We start from the raw sequence: 12,617 nt of genomic DNA, 5'->3' as shown, positions 1-12,617 counted from the left end.
AACCACACTGCGCGAAATGTAATGGCCCTGGTAGACGCACGTGAATCGATGCAGGAGCAGCCACAGGACCGGGAGTTTGTAATACTGGAACCACTGCCACACAGCAATCTGCGATCTGGTGCTCCGCGAGTTGGATTTTATCGAGCGACCCACAGCTCAACAACCTTTTGTCCGCAAACGCTACCTACGGTGCTGCTCAGCGCCTTTTGCATGTGGTGAACCGAAAACCACGAGGTTGCTAGGGTACAACACCCGGACACAGGCGGTTGTTTCAGGCGAATCGAATTCTGCACACAGCACACGGCGAACGCCCCGACTTTTTTACGACTCTGACATCCCGAACGGAGTGCACACTGCCATGCCCGTGTACGCTTTTCTGCTCCGCTCGTGCCGTGAAGTGCCGTTCGACTGGTTTGTAGTCGTGAACGTGTGTGCGCGTGGTCTGCGGTCCGGTGGTGTGCGTAGTTGCGTAGCCGCGGTTCCTGGCACTTCCCCCTCGTATCCTTTCCGGTGCCTGCAGCCCAACTACACGGGCGAGCTGTCAAAAGGCTCCTGACAGCGAGCAGCGAGCGCCGTGTTGATATTCGCAGAATGCGATGGCTGAAGCGAGTGTGTGCGTGACGGAACGTGCACCAAAGGATACATGGATGTCCTGGAGTGGTGAGATTTCCGTGCCGAACTCGTCGGATTCCTAGCACAGGAACGGTAAATCCAGTTCCTACTCATTCTAGACAAGCAGTTTGGTTTTTCTCTGTGAAAATTCAAATAATACTTATTTACTTTATGCTTTTTAAATACTATCAAATAGTCAAATCAGATCAAATCGAGGCACCGTAGAGGGGGAACGACTCGAATTGTTTGAGTCTACCAGTAGATGGGAGCAAGATCTTGATCTGGTGTGAGGTACAAAAAGTGCGATGTTCCCATCACCACAACTGATAAGCTTCCTTTGTGACAGATTGAGCTACTTCGGAAAGCTCTTGCTTGCAGTATCCTTAAAGCTCTGGTGCAACTTTAGTTAGTTTCGAAATCGTGTTTGTTACTCATATTTGAAAAGATGTAACAGAAAACAAATCAGCAGCGTTAAGCGAAACACTAAAATTTGTACATGAAAACTGGGTGGATAGAAAAGAAAACCCGAGAAACAAAACGTTATTGATGCAATACTAAAGCGCAGATTTGACGTAAATCGATGCTGAATAAGTATCACTCCTAACTTCTTATTTTTACTGCTTTTATTACAAAATCAATACTACACCATTCTTAACTCAGATTTTTGAATGAAGATGATATCAATTTTGGATAACATGTTGAGTATTTTCTTGGTGGACATCAATCAATAATGTATTAACCGTCCGATCAATAACCGGGTACCCGGGTACCCATTTCAGTTTCCGTGGCAGAATTTTGTAACTTTTCTTTCGAATTGTTTTACGCCACTTTAGATCCCCAGAAATGAAGGTTTTTTGCACCACATTTGCAACTACGTGCATAGCATTTAATAACTCAATAATAGTTGTAAGTGATTAAACAAAACTTCCTCCATACAATAACCGGGTACCCGGGTACCCATCACATCACTTAGGTATGAATGCTTGGTTTATGGACAATAATATACCGTTTATCCAGGAATGCCTGTATTTGTCTTCTGAACACATCAAATATAATACATTGTATTGTATTTCAGGACTTTTAGCAATTTTAATTATAAACAGTGCATAAGTAGATATAATATATTTTTTATACTATAAAACATTTTATTCCACATATACGTACGCAAAAAAAAATTGAGCACTGCTCATATGCACTGCTCTGTTGATTTGTTGTTTAATAAATATAAATAAAAATAATAAATAAATAATGTAATATAATACATAAGATGCAAGGCAAGCGACATCTGAGAGATTTAAAAAAAAATGATAAAGGCCACCTTTGAGTAGATCTTTTTGTAGTATATCTACCAAACATACTGTCCATGGTGTCCACTCCAACTTTTGTCCAGTTATTCAACAATTTCTAGTTTTTTCTATTCTCCATCACCAATTTTCGCTTCGAGATGCATTGAGGGTAGCATAATCACGGTTTTTTCTTTTTTGGCATGTAGCTGCACATGGTTAATTTTACATGGAAGCCGAACAATGTAGATAATTCTTCACGTTGTTTCAAACCTATCATGGCAGGTGGTATAAATGGTTTATTTTTTTCAAAGTACCAACAATTGTCAGGGTCCAGGACATTAAACATTTGGCTTATGGCAACGAAGTAAAACAAAATCCGTTGTTTCGTTTCTGCCAGATCCTTTATAAGAAGCGACTAATTCCTTAACGATTCTCTTCCCAACGTTCTTCCCACGGCCAGCTTTCGATTTCCCAGTGTAAATCTAGCCAGTGAGAGGATACGAATTCACAGCGCCGCAAATCCACCAGACTTTAATCCCATATTTGGCTGGTTTGTAAAATTTGTATTGTGTAAACCTGGTTCGTCCACGGTACGGGAAAAGCTGCTCGCCGACTGCTAAGTACTCCGATGGTTTATAATTTTTGCCAAATTACTATGTAGCATAGCCCAAATATCGCGTATCGGAGCAGCTTTGTCATCTTCAATGCGCTGGGCATGAGTATTCGCATCATCGAATCGCATAAAACGCATTATGTCACTATACTAATTGATGAATATTACTGCACGATCTAACCGGCGCTACCGCTCGGCTGTTACGGACCCCCATACATAAGCAAAAAAAGCGTGCATTGGAAAGCATACATTTCTTCCAAATTAATTTCTTTCCACTTCAATTTTATGATATCGATCATTTGTGGAGTGAAAAATAATATGAAAGTATCGAGAATGGATAGCATTCCAGTAATCTTCGAAGATTTACTTTTTTTCGACACTCATCAGATTCTTCTGAATCAGTAACGAATTCATCATTCACATGCACTCTTTGTGAACGGGTGATTCTGTTGTAAAATGTCAATTTTTATTAATAATTGATCAACCTGTTCAACTTTTGGAATGAGTAAGTGGCTTCCTCGAAAACAACTGGGAAATAACGCCTTACCGTTTGTAGCTAGATGTATTATTCATTGGGTTGAACCAACAATCTGTTGTGTTTTAATTTTTAGCCATTACTCAAAAAACACTTGTTTAACGTTTCGATGGACTACAAATTTGATCAACTTTTATTTTTTCCCACCTTTTTATATTCCCGTTTGACATACAGCGGATCAGTGAAGTCTTATTTTTCCCGCCTTTTTGTTCTAGCAAGAGAAATTCCGGAATGGCAAATCAAAGAGGATATAGTAAACAAATTTAGTCATGTAAAACTATCTAGTACTAAAGCATTCTTCGCATTTAATACCAAATTCGATTGCCTGTTGAAATTTGACGATGCTTACACAAAAGCCGCTCAACTTTGTAGCACGCATCTGGTGGGTACCCGGGTACCCGGTTATGAGACGAAGGGTGAAACTTTGGTTAGTGATCGGACGGTTAATATTAACAAGTCAATCATTAGAAGTTTTTTAAAATAATGGAGTCAGCTCGTGTGAAATACTCTAACTTTCAATTGATTTGCAATGATCCCGGGTGGGAATGTGTCCCTGAATATAACTGTTGTGGTCACAATAATTGTGTGTTTGCGTTGAAAAACATTTCCATTTCTTAGCATTTTATTGTTACAAGGATGTGCCTGTGCCACCCATAGGAAGCAGTAATTCTGTACAGGACGGACGAGAATTGTGATAATGGTGACAATGTTACCAAAAATACCTTCACTTAATAGACATAATCTTTCCGTGACATAAATTATTCTATTCGCATGCTCACATCACACGTGGTATGCCGGCGCAGGGACCAGAAACCTGATTATTTGCCGGCTGTTGCGCGTTTTGTTTTCATTTATCTTATCTAAAACGATCGTGCGGTAGTGATTACAGACTATCCATTCATCGTTTAAAGAAAGTACTCCAGAATAGTTCACAGTTCTACAAATACAAATACAAATACATAAATTGTTTAATTTATGTTGATCAAACAATGTACAAAACAAGAAAGAAAAAATAAGCAAAACGAGAAAATAATGGCATACAAAATGATATAGTATGATTTTCTGGTTTCTTTTAGAAGATTGCTATAGTCCTAACCGCATTGGTTCTATGACGTTTAAAAATATATATTGGCAAAATCGAATTGTTTAGTCATCCACCATGCAAGGACGTTGACCTGTGGCTTAAATAAGAGAACGGAAGCATTTATTAGACGCGGGAAACCCAACACGAAACATTCAAGCTACACCCAAGGGGCAGATTGTTTTTATTCCCTCGATTTGTTTTATTTTCTAGCATCACGTTTATGTTAGCTTCGGTTTGGTTGCATTTGAAAACCGCAAACAATCGGGTTCTCCTAAGCCCCCAAGGGTGGTGGCTTCTTTCCGATATTTTTATCCGCTGCTTAGGAGCTTAGGTGTCGTTACATTATTTTCTATGAGAAGTTTAATGATATTATAATTTGTTTTTAAATTTTGGCTAAAGTTTTACTATTTAATCCGTCGTAATTGAATGGATTCATTCATCGTAATTGAATGGATTGGTTTTTATGAGATTTTAAAAATGTGGATGTAGTTAAAAATACTATTTAAAATTCTATTTTAAAATAATACATTATTTTATCAAATGTATAATATGAAAAATTTAACTACAAATTTTTTGAAACTGATCAATTATACAAAAAATCCCATGATCGCTTCACTTTCTCAAGTTCTGCACTGTTAAACCGTTAGGTTACTGATCAGGTTTCGAAGAACAATAAAAGAAAGCAGCATCGTGGTTGCTCGTGTCGGGGGGTAGTGTACAATGTAGTGTAGCATACGGCCTAAACAAACAAAAAAGTGAACGGGAAAATGAAAATGCACAAGAAGAAACAAAGTTTACACCCGCAACAAATAAATCTGCAACACCCTGAAAACACCCACAGTGCGTGCGTACCGTTCCCGTTCGTAGATAAATCTCCTCAACGCGCTTGGAAGGCAGAGCGACACAAACAGCACAAACACACACACACACACACACGCGCGATCGTGCGTGCTGCGCGTTCACTTTTTGTCGGTTTTAATAGCTACATCTTGGCCACCGAGTTTTCCGCGATTTTCAGTAACTTTGTTTTTATTTTTTGGGAGCTTAGAACCATCAATTAATTGCACGCGGTGCGCTCACGCTCGGCAAGAGTTTGATCGGGTTCGGGGAGGATCTGGACTGTCAGGGGGATGGGTTGACGGTAGCAAGGGGTCAGATGAAATTAGAGAACCGATGTGGGGGAGTACCAGTTTGGCAAACCGAAGGTCAGCATCGCGGTCCACCGAATTGGAATCGTTTGGCGAATTGATTCCGTCGTAAAGTGTTGCGTTTTCTGGAAATTCTGGCATTTTGTCCTTTTTCTTTTGGAAACATACGAAGTCAGCAAAAAAAAAACGAAGAAACTTAACACCAACTGGTTGCACGCAGATTGCGCGGAAGCGTTTGGCTATGCGCAGGATGCGTACAACGAAAAAGAAAAAGCACCGGCGGGAAACATAGTGGGCAGGATGTGGGGGTGCGCAAACGCCCAGCGCCCAGTTGGTGCGCCAGTGTGACTGCCTTAGACGCACCACGGCTAAAGGAAGCACCTCAACTTTTCCGACCGGTTCGTGATTTTCACTTTCTACCACTACGCCACCCATAAAGACACCCGAACCGGTACGGTGTGTGTGTGTGCTTGTGTGCGTGCGGGTTTTCCGACTGGCCAAAAATATAATTCTCGTCATTCCTCCTGCCAAAATCCATCCCCCTCGGTCGTCTCTTCCGTCGGGTCGCGTTGAAATCGGCTTTTCCACGGGCGAAGTTTTTCCACCGCCACCATCGCAAAACCAACATCCGACCAACATGTTGAGGACGTTGCTTTACCGTTTACCTTTTGCTGTAAAAGATTCTAAAATAGGATCAATGCCACGAATCACCCCTGCTGGGACCGGGAGAGGTTTGGCGGGGGAGAGAAGCGGTGCAATACCTCGCCCTTTTCCAAGCGCACGCAGAAAAGGGAGCATGTTTTTCGCCTGGCGAAATCGGCCCCGTCGTGTCAATGCTCGGATCGGTCGGTGGATAGGGGGTTGGTGAGGGATATCGCGGGGGTTGTGGAAGGACCGGGGAGCAGGGCAACCAAAACTATCTTACTTTACCTTCCCCGAGCGGGTTGGAAGAGCAGGGAAAAACGGTGCATCGAGGGGAAAACATCAGTTCGTGAGACCGAAACGGTTAGTGGCATTCTTTAGTAGATGTGATCGTAGCACGCGTTGTGTGGTAGTGTACCAAACCGACCGAGCGCCACGGGCCAAACGGGACACGGGGAGGGTTCGGGGTTGGTTGGGAAAACCGAAAAAAACCCACGATCAGGTTGGTGTCGCGGCCGCCCGATCCCGTTGCGATCGGCAACTGTCGGCAGGCTGGCCAGTGTGAGTCGGACGATGGAACGCGTAACTTCTAAGCTCTGTGACTGATAGAACAACGAATTTTTCTCAACGCAAACACATTAGCTAGTGGCCAGTTGAGGGTTTCTTTTAATCCATAGTTTTATAGAGTGTGGCATGAACAACCTGTTCGTCGAATATTAGGAACTGTGGTGCCGTTAAAATAATCTCGTGCCATCGTTTTTCTTCAATGATGGTACCCCAAGCCTGCGTGTAAATATAGTTTCTACTCCAACAACGCGCCCGCAGCCTCAGTGCAGTTTCACAGCCAAAGTATTTTGTAAATTTCCAATGGCAATCGCAAGTAGTGTTAATTTGTGAGTCGTAAAAATAATTGAAGCCCGACATGAAACAACGTGCGCCTGGCAGAAAGTTTTCCGTGTCCTCCTGAGAGTTTCCCAGATGAAAATTACAATCGTCAGTCGGTGGTGATTGCAAAGCCCGCAAGGAAGGAAAAGTAAGCTAAAATAAATTCTTCGCACCGCTAAACAGTCGTCGAAACGAAACGAAACGAAACCGTAGTAGTAATAGCTAGTAACAGTGCAGTTAGTGCATGCCGAACCCGTGATCGACAGTTGGTTGTTGGAGTTTATTTTGTTGTTGGTTTGTTAATTTTGTTCGTGGTGGTTTGGAAGGTGGTGTTTTCCTTTCGCCCGGAATCGCAAAACCGTGTGCAAATTTTGTTTAGTTAAATTGGATGGTGCTCGATCACTGACAGTGACATAGAGGGAGAGAGCGAGAGAGAGAGAGGGTTAAGTGTGTTCGTGCGTGCTACCCGCGAGCGATTTCCTTTTTGGTTTGGATCGCTAACCGAAAGCCTACAAAAAGTCCTGTGGAATAAGGATCTTGACAATTATTGAGAAGCTGTATCGACGTCGATTCAAGAAAATTCGGTAGCGAAACGAGCAACAGCAACAGAACACATCAACATGGACAGATCAAGGTAAGACATTATTTGGCAGCCAATTCAGCGATAGTATAGTATTTACTGACCTCAGGTACTTCTTGAGGCAAACCTTCAGAGCGCATGCCATCTAGAGTAGAGTAAAAGTGGTTCCCCGAATGAGAAGCGGCGTTTGCGGTGAAAGCATTTTAATGCCAAGGTTGATTGGACCTTACGATCTCACCGATTAGGTACCGAACGATTCAATACCGTTCCCATGATCGAACGTCCTCGGTAGGATTGTGATACCAGAATCAACGTACAAGCGTATAGTCGAAACCGTTGGGCGGTGCGTTGTCACAGTTTAGTGACCATCGTGCCAAAGTGACTGGCGAGGGTTTGCAAATAACACCCTGAGGCATCGTTGAGTAGAGCTTAGTGCGAAGGCGAAAGTGATCGTGCGTCGACGGCTAGAGCGAGCGAAGCTGATCGTCGCTAGCAAGATGGATCCCGCTGGCGGCCACCATTATCATTACAACACCATCACCACCACCGTCGCAAGAGTCACGAGTAGTCAAACACTTCGGGAAGTCGCTATATTTAGCACATTTCACCGAGGTTCGGGCAGAAGACGTCTGTCCGACGTGCTCCCATATGCACGGTGGAAAAAGTCAACACCGACGAATCGGACCGGGTTGCTGTTGGGCAGATGCGCGTGTTACGAGCTAATAAACGAAGAAGGAGAAAACTTCAATCCATGATGGAAGAAAAAGTAAACACAGACGGAAGAAAAGTTATTAATTTCATAATTTTTCCCGAAACCTGTCGCGCAGCAAAGCTCATCCGTTCCGCACCGGCAGATAGTCGATGACAAGTGGTTGCGACGGATGGATGTTTGGAAAATGGCTGCCCAACGGCTGCTTGCTGTTTGACAGTTGACTTTAGTAGCCATGATGTACGACTAGCAGCGAGGTTTGAAGCAGGGGTAGTTAGCTTTTGGCCGGATGCTGCACAGTATAAATCAGCGCACCTCTATTGTAGGTGAGTTCATCTGTACGATGAATTCTTTAGATTGTGTTGTAGATATTGGAAAGTCCGTACTTTAATTTATCTTATTAATTTTTACTTGATGCATTTCGAGCTGTTGTATCATAATAGCATCACGTGTATATCTCCACGTGGCGTTATCATTCGAAACTATTCTAGAGGAATTCTAGAAAACATCCCCCGTTTAAATATAGGGATGTAAAACAAAGCCTCATGGTACCTCTTGTTGATTTTACAAGTCAGCTCAAAGATCCTGTGGCTTAAATGTTCGACCTACCTTGGATAGTTTGTTTATCTTTGCACGAGATAACCGACAGCTTTGCAGCTGTCAAGATACATGTCTCCGGAATGCAGATCCGAACGTAGTTCGCTTGTTTGTGGCACACAGATGGGCAGATGGTAGTCAGTGGTTATTGGCCCTCAGTAAGAGTGCACTGTTGTTTTGATTCGTAGGAACGGGAAGGAATGTTTTAAGTTGAATGTATTGCTCAAGCCAAAGCTAATTAAGGTAAGACGAGTCACGCGAAACGATTCGGAATCTGTTCTAGCCGCGGCCATTGCTTTCTTGACCGTGTCTCCGTTGGCGTTCGGTTACATTGCAATAATTCACTGGGTTAGCTGTGTTTCGGCTTTTTTTTTTGTTCACCATAATAATTTGTCATCTTTTCCCGCGTTCCGAGATGTGTCTGATGCATCTGTGTCAACCCGATGCCGACAATATGGCGCAGAATGTGTGACACAATGACGGTGACTTTTATTCACCTTAAATTATCATACTCTTTGTGTGGGAGAGAATGCACCGAAATGAATCATTCGTCCGCAAAATATCCATAAGGCAATGAACAGTTCGGCCCACGGAACTGTTGATCGATTGTGAAACGTTTTGTCCTTTATGGAAGGGTTTTTAGTTCCCTTGCCATCGATGCCGTACACTACCGCTAGATCACTGAACACCTTCCATGAATAGATGAATGGTTAGTTGCGCCCACCTGTCCGGCACGTGCTAGTAAATTATTGTTCAGTTCAGTGATTACTGCGGTTTACTGCGAGCATTCAGGTAGGCCGATTAATCGTATTATATTGGGACTTGTTGCTCTACTCTGAGTCGTACAGCAGGTTAACGCATGATCAAGTGTTTATGTCCGGCAGTGAAGTGTGAACCGGAAAGGTATTGCTAGAGAGATTTAAAGATGAATATAAGTGGAACCTGTTTCAGTGATGTATCTTATAAGCGAATAATTTAGATTTTTGGTTCTTGCACGAAAAATACCGCAACATTCAAGTTTTATTTTTTAACGTCTCACTAATTCATAGCAAATCTATGGGGGATATTATTATTTTTTTCTATATTTTAATAGTGCGGGATGGATGTATTAAAAAAAGTCTATCATAGTCAAATATAAAATGTTTTTTACATTTTAGTCAAAATTATGATATGATCGATGTTCTGTTAATATTTCATTAAGTGCTTCACCATGAAATAGGTAGTGATCTTCGAAATTCCCACTATCATCAATAGATTTGTTTTGATGGTGTTAGCCAAATCCTGGCGCTACTACCTGGCCAAATCCTGGCGCTGCATGTCTACTATTTAGTAATTGAAATTGTTCGGTTTTTAGAAAATAAATCAACCAGGTTAAAGAAATTAATTTGACTTACCGAACACGTTATTTTGCTTTTGGTATGACAGTGCAATAATATTTTAGTTTTACTATCTTAAAATCTATCTTGGGCAATATTTTGATCGAAACTCGATACAAATCTATGAACCTTTGCAGCGATCACAGTGAAAGCATCAAGTCTAAATGCAAAAAACTTTGCACCTATACTAAATGGATCTCTTACTACAGTTTGAAAACATTTAAAGGAATGGACATTTTCAGTTGCTTTTAAAGTGGATGCTACAAGTACTGCAATATCTTCACGCGTCGGTGCGAATTACCAATGCGGGGACGTTAAAAAGATCATAAGCTGGGAATCATTATAGTCCATACTGTATTCTCTATACTGGGAATACCCATTTTGTTCAAATGAGATATACATTTGCCGACCAGCACATCATCGATAGTTAAAATGTCGAGGAATGAACAAGGAAGTTATATTTTACAGAACTGATACTAGTAATAAAATACCAATAAATTTAACATACAAGAATAAAGCATACTTAAACAATGAACATACATTGGAAAAGTATGCAAAAGATCAATTAACTACTTAAAAGTACAGACAAACATACAGAAACAACATTGAACAGGTTTCCTTGGCAGCCTTGTTTGACATTCTGATATCCTTACTCGTGTCTGCTTGTGGCCTACCGAAGCTGAAACAAACAATTTCCCCGAGAAACAACAAGGGAACGGTGATGCCATCTTCCCTTTTCCCTTAGACCTGCCAGCGAAGATCACGAGATCAGTGACACCGCTTGGTTAACGCACGAACATATGCGTAAGATAAGCGAACCACAAGGAATAGTGAGGAAAGACCGTCCCGTTCTGGGCTTAGGAAACCCGCAAACATGAAGGAAAAATAACACATAACCTGGCGGTTTGATGTAGCAACGCACTTGGTAGGGATTAAAAATAAGCACCATTCAACCAGTTGTGGGGACACCGGGTTTCCTCCGCCGCGCACGAGGGGCCAGGGCCCACACCGATGTCCAACCGGCGGAAGATTGATGGTACCAACAGGTTTTGGCGGATTGAGTCGTTTTCTTCCCCGGCTAGCCTGTTGATGGTCTTCTGGCTGTCATCTTTGGACGGTCGGTGGACTTCCGAATTGGTTGGATTTGTCTTTTTCTCCGCCCCGCCGGTTGCGTTGTGATTTTTCTTCTACCCGTTCTTGCTCTCGGTCGGCCGACCACTGTTTTGTGTGCGTGTGATTTCGGGATGGATTTACGTGCCGACAGACTTAAAAACGCCAACGCTGAGCGTTTATTACTTTCATCACTCTTCAAAATTTTGTCCCAAACCCCAACAGCCGCCATACACACACACACGGCCCGAGCGTGGGTCGATCGAAAATAACCGTGGTTCAATCACGTCATCTCGCGCTTTTAAATAATAACCGTCGGACGCGCGCGTTTTACACGGGCGTAAATGATAAAACATTAATCGGCCGCCCGTGGCGCGGCTTGAAACGATTTTCCCGGAAGTGAACCCAACAACAACAGGTTTCGAGTGCTACGATGGGAAATGCTGGCCGGTTCGGCCCCCGATCGTCGTGAGTGGGTATAATCAATTCCATCCGATTGCGGACGTACTTAGGGACCGTGTGGCCGTTGGTGGTGATAAACAATTTTCGCCTTCCATCCCGAAGCCAATGCCAAAGCGATGGGTGAGGATAATCAGTTGGAACGCATTTCCTTCGTTTGCGTACGTAACGCTCGATGCTCGCTTCGGGTTGGCGAGAGGTGACGAAGAAGCTTGGGAAGATGTCGTAAAAATTTCTTGCACCATCCATCTTAAACCGCCAGGGTACGAAGCGGGGCCGGGCGGTCAACATGCGTGGTGGACAACCATCATGGGTGTTGGCGATGGGTTTTCCTCGCCCGTGTTCCCACATTGGCTATCGTGAAATGAAATGCATGCCCCATCGAACAGGTTCCACCGACAGCCGGACGCGCCGTGGGACGCATTTTCCATAGACGCAGGTGCGGCAGAGATGACGAAGATTGCCGGTTTTCTTCTCCGCCTGCCTTTTCCCTATGTTGAACTAAGAAAAACTGGTATCGTACGAAAGGCAGAGCAATAAAAATTGCACGATCCTCGCCGGGTCCGTCATGAATTTTGCCATTTCATCACGATTTTAGGTTCCGGCGATGCTGTTATTGCATCTGCCGAATCAGGAAGCACTACCAAACAAGATCCTTTGCGATTTCCCTGTTTCGAATGGCAAACATCACGCATCGGTGTTTCGTGCCTGCGAGTGGCTTTCTTTTTCCGGCCAGTGACAACCAATCGCCGATGGTTTTGCACGATGCATTCCCGTGAGCAAAGGTTAAGTGTTGTTTATCTATTGTGCTTGTCCGATTGCAATTGATGGGATGTTCAATTTGGTTTCGAAACAGGTTTTCCACTTCCATTGGCTCCACCACTTTAACTGTATTGGGAGTATAAATGTTAGACTAATGTGTGTTTTTTTCCTTTTCTTATAATGTGTTTTTATATAATAATCATTAGTAAAAGTTTCATG

The sequence above is a fragment of the Anopheles ziemanni genome, chromosome 2, assembly GCF_943734765.1.
Source record: "Anopheles ziemanni chromosome 2, idAnoZiCoDA_A2_x.2, whole genome shotgun sequence".
NCBI classification, from domain to species: domain Eukaryota; kingdom Metazoa; phylum Arthropoda; class Insecta; order Diptera; family Culicidae; genus Anopheles; species Anopheles ziemanni.
Note: the sequence above shows the minus strand (reverse complement) of the source record.